Consider the following 9,438-nt stretch of genomic DNA (forward strand, 5'->3'; position numbering starts at 1 on the left):
TGCACAGGACAGAGTGGGAGTGGGAGCAACCAGTGAAGAAATCTGGAAGTGTGTATACATGATAGGTCAGATGGTAAGAAGTGCTTTAAGGAAGAATAAAGTGGAATAAGAAAATAGAGAGTGAGAAGGTGCCATTTGAAGTTAAATGGTCAGAAAAGAGCCTTCTCATGACAGGGTAATAATGAAGCAAAGGCCTGGATAAGAGAGGTAAGCCATGCTGCTACCTGAAGAGAAAGCATTCCAGGCAAAGGGGACCACACATGCAGAGGCCCTGGGGTAGAAGCACATCTGCCTGGTTTCTCTGAAGATTGCAATAACAGAGGGGAGCCTGATGGGAATAGAGATCAGAGAAGTGTCAGGGGACAAGATGGTTTAAGACCTTCCTAGCCATGGAAGGTTTTAAGCAGATGGAAAACATTATTTGCCTTACGCTTTAAAAGACTTACTCTGGATCACCTGAGGTTAGGAGTTCGCGACCAGCCTGGCCAACATGGCGAAACCCCATCTCTATTAAAAATACAAAAATTAGCAGGGCTTGATGGTGCATGCCTGTAGTCCCAGCTACTCAGGAGGCCGAGGCAGGAGAATTGCGTGAACCCAGGAGGTAGAGGTTGCAGTGAGCCCAGATCGCGCCACTGCACTCCAGCCTGGGTGATAGAGGAGACTCTGTCTCAAAATAAATAAATAAATAAAGACTTACTCTGGTTGTTCAGTGAAGAACAAAGTGCAGGGAGCAAGAAAGAGTAAGTGGGAGAGGAGTCAGGAGGCTATTTTGATAATCCTTGAAAGCAATGATGTAAAGTGAAGCAAGGTGCACACAATGGTTGGGGCAAAGGGAGCTCAGATTCTGAACTCAGTTCAACAGTGTATGCTGATATATGGTGTCAGAGACAAACAGGGGTCAGGGCAAGTTTCCCGGCCTAACAGCTGGTACGCTGGAGGTGCTATTTACTAAGACAGAGAAGACTGAGGAGTGTTGGGCCCAGGGGTTGAAGGTGGAGGATCAAGAACTTCCTTATGGATGTGTGATAGTTGAGTTGTCTGTTCATCTTCCAAGTGGTGATCATTAGCAGTTAATTAGATACGAGCCTAAATTTTAGAGGAGAGGTAGGAGCTGGAAATATGCGTTCATCGACCGTGCACACGTACATAGAATTTAATGCCATCAGGCTTTCTGAGGTCACAGAGGTATGAGCACACCTAGAAAAACGGTTGAGAACTGAGACCCAGGATACTCCCTTGTTAAAAGGTAAATGTTCCTTCTACATTTTGAATTTACAGAAATGATGACACAGTAGCCAGCTGCTGAAACTCTGCTCAGTTCAGAGTAAAACAAAATTTTATCAAATCACCAAATGCCATTTAAAATTCAGAATACTTGCAGACATCCCAAATATCTTAATAAAGATGAAAGCTAAGTTCAGACTGGTGGCCTAGACTCTGCCTTCCCTGATCGTCTATTCAAAAATAACAATAATGATAATAATAAGAAGAAAATATTTATGGATCACTAGATGTATTGCAATACACTCAAAGATAGATTCATTTCTTTTCTACTGTACCATTGTAACTATCAGTCTATAAAATAGTTTTATTAGAAAGGCACAGTCACCCTCAAGCCAATAGCAGCTTATAAATACGGGGCAAGGAGCCTGGTGTGGGGAGGCTGCGAAATAATTGAGAGAACAAGTAGATATGAAGCTAACAAATAACACTGTCATCCAGAATTAAGCAGATAAGCCAGAGGCTACACAAGTGGCAGGTCAGGACAGGTAGACAGACAGAAGCCAGGAGTGAGAGGCGGGAGGTCCAAAGTGCAATAAAACACTCAAGCGCCAGTCAATCTGTGGGAGCTGACAGCGGGAGGGGCATCCAGGTAGAGGGGAGGGAATGGAGGTGTGAACCGGAGGCAGGAGGGCACAAGCTATTTGATATGTTTGGAGAGTGAGGTGCTTTTTTGAGGCTGAGAAAATAACTGGAAGCCAGAATCTGGAGGACTGGGTAGACCATGTTAAACAGTAAGCACCTGATTCTGCACGTGTTGGAAGTCAGTGCAGGGCTTCTAAGCAAGGCAGCGACATGATCACATTGCATTTTAGGAAGGGTATAAATTAGGCATGGCCACAGGCAGGAAGACCCAAGGGATCCCTTACAGTCAGGGATAAGGGTCTAAACGACAAAGTGGCCATGAACATGCAAAGAAAGAAGGCTGAAGAGACTTTAGAAGGCAGGCTCCATGGGACCTGAGTGAAGGGGTTTGGGAGACTCACAGCTTTCTACTGTGAAGTCAAGGATATCAGATACTATTGGAATAAAAGAAACAGTCCTAGGGCTGGGGGTAGGTGGATGAATGCGGTTCCATTTTGAACACGAGGAGAAAATTCAGGTAATTCATTTTGACTGATCAAGCAAAATAATTTGAAGCTGAACATTACAGAAGCAACAATTTGTGTGATGCTGGGGTGTAGGAAACAGGCCCAAGAAAGCACAGTATTTCCTGTTTCTCTTCTGATTCAATAAATAAGAAGAATATTTTCTGTTACGGTTTTTGATAACCTGTTGTTTCAATTAGTCAAAAGGAGATAAGATAAATTTGAACTTAAAAGCATAAGAAAATCAGTTGTCTTTTTAGAAAAGGTGGCTCAGTATTTCCTATGGTCTTAAATCATCCTTCAAACAATGGGCTATGAGACAAATGAGATCCTACTTAATTATCTAGCCTTTTCCCTGATAGATTAAAAACTATACCAAAATCTTACTATACTGCAAAGACACTAATTCACTCAATTGAGAATCCACAACATATAAACATATAAATCAAGAGAATTTTAAAAACAATAATTGTGTTCAACATGGGAAGATTATTCCAAATTTTTCTACATATTTTAGAATAATTTCACAGTTAAAAACCCTGTACTTTATAAAATCATTATCCAGTATTTAATAAAGTATATCTATAACAATATCAACATTGGAATTTAACAGTTTGCAAGGCACTTTTGATACATCACATTTAAAGGAAGGCGGCAATGAGTTCAGTACATTCATGCAGATTAGAAAACAGTAGTTTTTGAAGATTGCATTTGTTCATGTAAGTCTGAAAGTTTGAACTATTTCCTACCCCTGCTATAGGTTTAAGCCTAAGAATTGTTATTCATTATGATTTGGTCTTTAAATAAATCATGAAGGTACAGCACACCCCATGAAAACACTGAGGTGCCGTAAGGCTGCAACACCAGAGGCGGCGGGTTGTAATTTAGTTCAATCACGCATTTGTTATGAGAACTCTGACAAGCTTCAGCTCTAAAGTAAGCTTGGAAACACAAAGAAACTCTGTGAAAAATACTACACACACACACACACACACACACACACACACAATATCACTCCTCTCTTTTCAGCCTGGCATAGAAGATATAAGTGTACCAACAAATGATCTCCAACGAGCAGATGAAACAGAAAATTCAAACAAATGCCTGGGTAGGAGTTGTAACTTTGGCAAAGTGCCTCTCAGATCTGCTTTGTAAACCCATATTCATTTTTCACAACCAGCTCACATAGCACCTCCTCGGTGACACCTTTCCTGTTCTGCCCACCAGATATACCTGCTGACTGAGTGTATCCTCTCGCCCAGAACGCAGGGCACCTTTTACAGGGGGCTCTATCTACAGGGGGCTCTATGCTTTGACAGGAACTGAGGACCTACAGGCAGCAGTTTTTCAATTCATGTTTGTGGCTCTCATTACAATTTCCTACCTCAGGCACCCAGCAGGTGGTAATAAATGCTGGTTGAACACTAAAACCTTGGAATACTACATAATTATTCTAAAGGACAGTCATTTTAAAAAACATTTAGGAAGTTCTTTTGAAACTGACTTTTTAGATTATGAAAATATCTCAGTGGTAAGTCTTTGGTTTTCCAAGTTCGATCTTATTTGATGTTAGAAACTGTCAAAAGTTATACAAAGCTGAGCGTGTATCTCTGTGCATTTTGTTCTCTCTCCCCTAATGCCAAAGAAGGGTTTCTTCTATTTACCAGGCCAAATGTTTCACAAATGAATGTGTTAATGACTGAACAAATTAATAAATGACATGAATGGGAGATCAAACTGCATAAAGGCGTATTTATTCAAAAACGAGAGGTGACGATTGCTAACACGTCATAACCAGACTCTGTCCCGACCTCGGCAAGTCACAACTTTGACAATAAAGAGGAAAGAGAATCAAGTCCCTAAATACCACAGGTGCACTAAGACCTTCTCACATGCCCGAAGAAGACACCCTCGCAGAGGAGAAATGATGATGCATAGGCCTGCTCACAGATGCCTGAGAATTTGACTGGGACGGAAGGGACGAAATGAGGTTTGAAAGGAGGTAGAAATTGTTAAACTCCTGACCAGGCGATAACTGTCGTCCTTCTCTTATATCTGCCCCTACCTTGGGCTCCAAATAACTCAGAACTAAAGTGCCTTGAGCAGAGGCTCCGGTGACTGCCCAAAAGTGGCCTTCATGGGCACCACTTCCCACTCTGCTGCCCTGCCTCACTTTCCTCCTAGGCCTAACCGGATGGATGACAGATGTCATTCCCTGGTTCCCTAACACTCAAGTCTAGCCCCTCAGTTTTCTAGCAAGCATCCAGCTTCACTGTGTCTAGCCTTTCAGGAGTCAGACCTCAGAAAGAAGAGCGTGCTGGAAATTCAGAGGTAGGGAGGAGAGAAGGAAGGAAAGAAGACCCTAGCTGGATCCATACACATCATGCAATTCACTCACACCAGAGTCCTGTAAGGTATGTGCCATTGTACTCAGAAAACTGAGGCTCAAAGAGATTGAGCAACTTATCTAAGACCTCGTAGGTCCTGAGAGCAGAGCCTGGATTCCAAACACCTGGGAGACTCTGAAATCCATGTTAGCTCTTCTTCTACACATGAGCCCAAAACACAGCTGTACACCAGCAAGGCTGATTTGCTCTTGAGGCTTATCACTAACTCTGAATAGAAGAATCCTCAAAGTGCTTTATAAGCAGTGGCAGCATCATGGGAATAAGTGACAAGTTCCCAGCATTACTGCTGTAAATGCACTTGAATTTTTTCTCCATACATGGAGTCAAGAATAAGGAAAAAGGATCTAAAGGGGAAGGAGAGAAGTAAAACGGGACTGAGCCTTACACTTGTTGACCAGAACAGATAATGTTGGGATTTTCCTTACTTTTTTCCAGATAAATCCAATAAAGACGTCTGTTTCTGTTACCTAAAACCAACTCAAAAAGTTTGCTCCCTCCCACCTTGAGCAGCTTTGTAGAGAGCCCACAATTGAACATTGGTTCCTATGGCAAAGATTCATTTCAAGGCTTTTACAGTATTATTCAAAGCAAGTTTGATTTCAGCCTTGGCAACCGTGGGCAGAACGTCAGCAGTGCTCCCCGTATTAGCTATTGGAGGGAAAACGCTGTGAAACTCTAAAGGCCTTGATTATTGGGCCAATGAAACATTATGCCCTGAACAGATGGAGCAAAGCTTCAGCAGGGTTAGTGAGCCACTTTCCAAGGGTACCAATGAAGCTCTCACCTGCTGTTTCAGATAAATGACTTTCATTTCACTGTTGGCTTGTGCTTGATAAGGTTATTAGATTGATTGCAGTTGTTTGCAATGCCCTGAAGGCCTTGAAGGCAAATAATGTGGTAGCATCCAGTGTCCTCCTAATACACTATTACTTTTCTAAGGAAGGTTCTTGTCATAATACCCTAGATATCAACAGAAAATATTCCACTTCTTATCATATATTAATTTTGCTCTGGAATAAGTAAATGTAACTCTCAGAATGCTAGTGAGGATATTACACTGATGTTTATTTGTGTGTCCTAATCTGTAGATAAACACCAGGGTCTCTTTTAATTCATGATTCCAAGTTTCCGGCCACAGCAGTACAAGTATCAAAACATCTATTCTCAATTCAGAGTTGAGATTTCTAATAAGAATTCCATTTTCTCCATAATCAAAAAAATAGCATCAGGAAAAGTCAACATCTAAAAATACAGATCATTGAAAAGTAGATCCTTCTGCCCTTAACAGAAACAAACTGTAAAATCTGAAGTTAAAATTATTCCTTGTACCAGCCTCCTGATTTACCCAGAGTTAACAGAAAAGTTATAGCAGTGCATGAAGCTCTGATGCTTTGATGGGTGTAGACACAGACATCCAGACCTGTCATTTCACACTGGGTGGAATACCAGTCATGGAAATCCCACAGGGAAAAATCATTTCTGAAGGTATCTGGTCTTATGGATTATAAAATTAAACTTTCTTATCATTGAACCTAAACCAAAATAAGCTTCCTATACAAAGACAATTTCTTCTTTTTATTTTATATATATCTTTTATTATACTTCAAGTTCTAGGGAGATATACCTAATGTAAATGCCAAGTTAACGGGCGCAGCACACCAACATGGCACATGTATACATACGTAACAAACCTGCACGTTGCGCACAAGGTTTCTTTCAAGAGTTAAGACTGCCTCCTGTCATCCCCCTTAACACACACACACACACAGAGAGAATTGAGAGCATTAGTCCTTTTCTCCCTTACGCTGATTTTTTTTTACTGTTATTTTCAGCCACTTTGTTAATGGTGGGGTTAAAGGGCAGGATAGACGTAACATCCACTTCACATACATGTTGCAACATCAGAGATGCTGGCTTTCATTAAAAACACCAGATCTAAGTTCCTTCTAAAATATATTTTTAAAAATCGGTACACTTGGCACTCTGGAAATGCTAAGATGTTATCACGAATGCTGGTAATTTGTTCTGAGTCAATTGAATATTATCTTCAATATAAACTATAATTTACTGGTCTGGTCACTGTTCCCATCTTACCTGTACATATTCAAAGTGAGTGATTTCTCATGTTTAGCAAATTGTTCTTTAGGTAATTTGTTCTTCAGGTTTTTTGTGCGAAAGTACAAAATAGTTTCCACACCAAACTTTCCAGTATTTGTTATTTTGGAGCTATATATTTTGGAGTAAACTTGGGTTTTGTGGCCATGTCAGGCTTTAGCAAGATAGCAAATGTATAAATTGAGTTCTCTAATCATAATCTCAATATGTGAATTCTTACTGATTAAAATACTTTGCACCAGCCAAAAAAAAAATTTCACATATGTGTTTAGGAGGTAGTTAAATAACTCTATATAAAAGTAAGTGCACTTTCCGCTCCTTTCTTCAGTGACTAGAAAACTTCCATACTTTCAAAATAATCAAATAATAATTTTAGAGAGCAACAGCCCTCAGCTCTTTGCTGGTGCTTATCACACTCCTTTCTTCACTCCACTCTTAGCTCTGCTTGTTCCTTCCTGTCTGGAAGATAATAAGAGAATGTGGGCGGGTCGGCCCTTCTGTGTAGTTCCCCTTTCCACATTTCCCCTCCAAAAAGCCAGCCAAGCACACAACCAAGAAACAGTGCAACAAAACACAGACGGCATTCCCACAGCGCAGTGAGTGGCGCCTTCACCTGAGATTACGTGGTTTTCGGGTCAGTAACAAAATGCTGCTTCGCTTCATAGTAGAAAGGCAGCAAATTCTTCAAAAAAACCAAGGTCACAACCTCGACAAGGTCTCTCATTACCTTCCTCCTCTCATCTCTTTTTTCTCCACATTATCTCCTATAGTCGGCAGCAAAACACAGAAAACACACAGCAGACAGGACGGCCCGGTGCGGCGGCTCCTGCCTAGAACCCCAGCACTTTGGGAGGCCGAGGGGGGCGGATCAGGAGGTCAGGAGATCAGACCATCCTGGTTAACACGGTGAAACCCCGTCTCTACTAAAAATACAAACAATTACCCGGGCGTGGTGGCGGCGCCTGTGCTCCCAGCTACTCGGGAGGCTGAGGCAGGAGAATGGCGGGAACCCGGGGGCGGAGCTTGCAGTGAGCCAAGATGGCGCCGCTCACTCCAGCCTGGGCCACAGAGCGAGACTCCGCCTCAAAAGAAAAAAAGAAAAAGAAAAAGGCCGGGCGCGGTGGCTCACGCCTGTAATCCCAGCACTTTGGGAGGCCGAGGCAGCGGATCACGAGGTCAGGAGATCGATCGAGACCATCCCGGCTAACACGGTGAAACCCCGTCTCTACTAAAAATACAAACAATTACCCGGGCGTGGTGGCGGCGCCTGTGGTCCCAGCTACTCGGGAGGCTGAGGCAGGAGAATGGCGGGAACCCGGGGGGCGGAGCTTGCAGTGAGCCGAGATCCCGCCACTCACTCCAGCCTGGGCGGCAGAGCCAGACTCCGTCTCAAAAAAAAAAAAAAAAAAAAAAGAATGATTTGAAAGCGACTGATGTTTGTAAATAAATACAACAGGATCCAAGCTGAAGAGGTGAACACGTCAGCCTGGTGGGACAGTTCTCAGCATGTGGAAACACAGGTAAAGTCTAGCCTATGTTAATTGAAAACAATGCCAGTGCGTTCTTCCATGTTAAGGTTTTTTTTAAAGCTAAAGTGTGTTCCTTGCTGTGCTGACCGCAAGCAAGTTTTAAGAGTTTTGAAAGTCTGGCAAAAATAGAAAAAAAAAAAAACTGTAGCGGCATTGAACTGCACAATGGAAGCCTTGGGCATGCACAAATTTTCAAAACAAAGGAAGGAAATCAGCCCTCTCTACAACGTGGTTAGGCTGATTTTTAAGAAATAAAATGTAAGAAATCAGAAAAGCAAATATTTGGCACCTATGTGTCCAATATCTGGCAATGTGCAGAGTAGAAGAGTGAAAGAAATAATGAAGAACAAAGTGGTTACTTCGCTTCAGAAGTTTACTATCTATAGTTAGAAACCAATATAAATATTTTGAGTATGTTTCAAAGAAAAAGCAAAAGCAGGCCGGGTGTGTTGGCTTGTACCTGTTATAATAACATTTTGGGAGGCCGAGGTGGGAAGGTTGCTTGAGCTCATGAGTTTGATATCAGCCTGAGAAATATAGTAAAACCTCATCTCTATAAAAAAAATTAAAAAGAGGCAGAGCAAAAACAAATATGAAAGAAAACATTAGAAATCAGAGCTTGGGCAAAGAGTTCAATGTGAGCAAAGCAGCTCTGCCTTGGGGGACCTCTGGAGCATCCCAGCTTCCTGTAGAGGTCCCACCACATGGCCCTTTCCCGTCACTGGGAACCGTCTTCTGTATCATTGCCAGGATTTTCCCCCAAAATTCTCAACCTAATTTATTCAGCCAAAACGTATATATTTTTTGAATCCTTACTAACAGCAAGGCACTGTTCTACATAATGAAAATACGGCAATGATATAAAACAAAAATATTTATCCTCATGCAAATAACATTCCGGTGAGAAAAGACAGATCATTAGTAAAATGAATATGTAAAATGTATAATATGCCAGAAGGTAATAAGCGGCACAGAGAAAAATTAAGCATGGAAGGGAGCCAAGCAATGCTGGGA

General features: G+C 41.8%; 1 long non-coding RNA gene across 1 annotated transcript in view; it reads right to left on the reverse strand.

Annotated features, from left to right (window-relative positions):
• Window positions 1–8,405, reverse strand: part of LOC123573678 (uncharacterized) — a 32,444-nt gene extending 24,039 nt beyond the window's left edge. The window contains exon 1 of the long non-coding RNA XR_010587114.1: window positions 7,623–8,405. This is a non-coding gene — a long non-coding RNA (uncharacterized lncRNA). The remainder of the gene's footprint in view (window positions 1–7,622) is intronic.
• Window positions 8,406–9,438: the final 1,033 nt, after the last annotated feature.

This window comes from Macaca fascicularis, chromosome 5, assembly GCF_037993035.2.
Source record: "Macaca fascicularis isolate 582-1 chromosome 5, T2T-MFA8v1.1".
Lineage (NCBI taxonomy): Eukaryota > Metazoa > Chordata > Mammalia > Primates > Cercopithecidae > Macaca > Macaca fascicularis.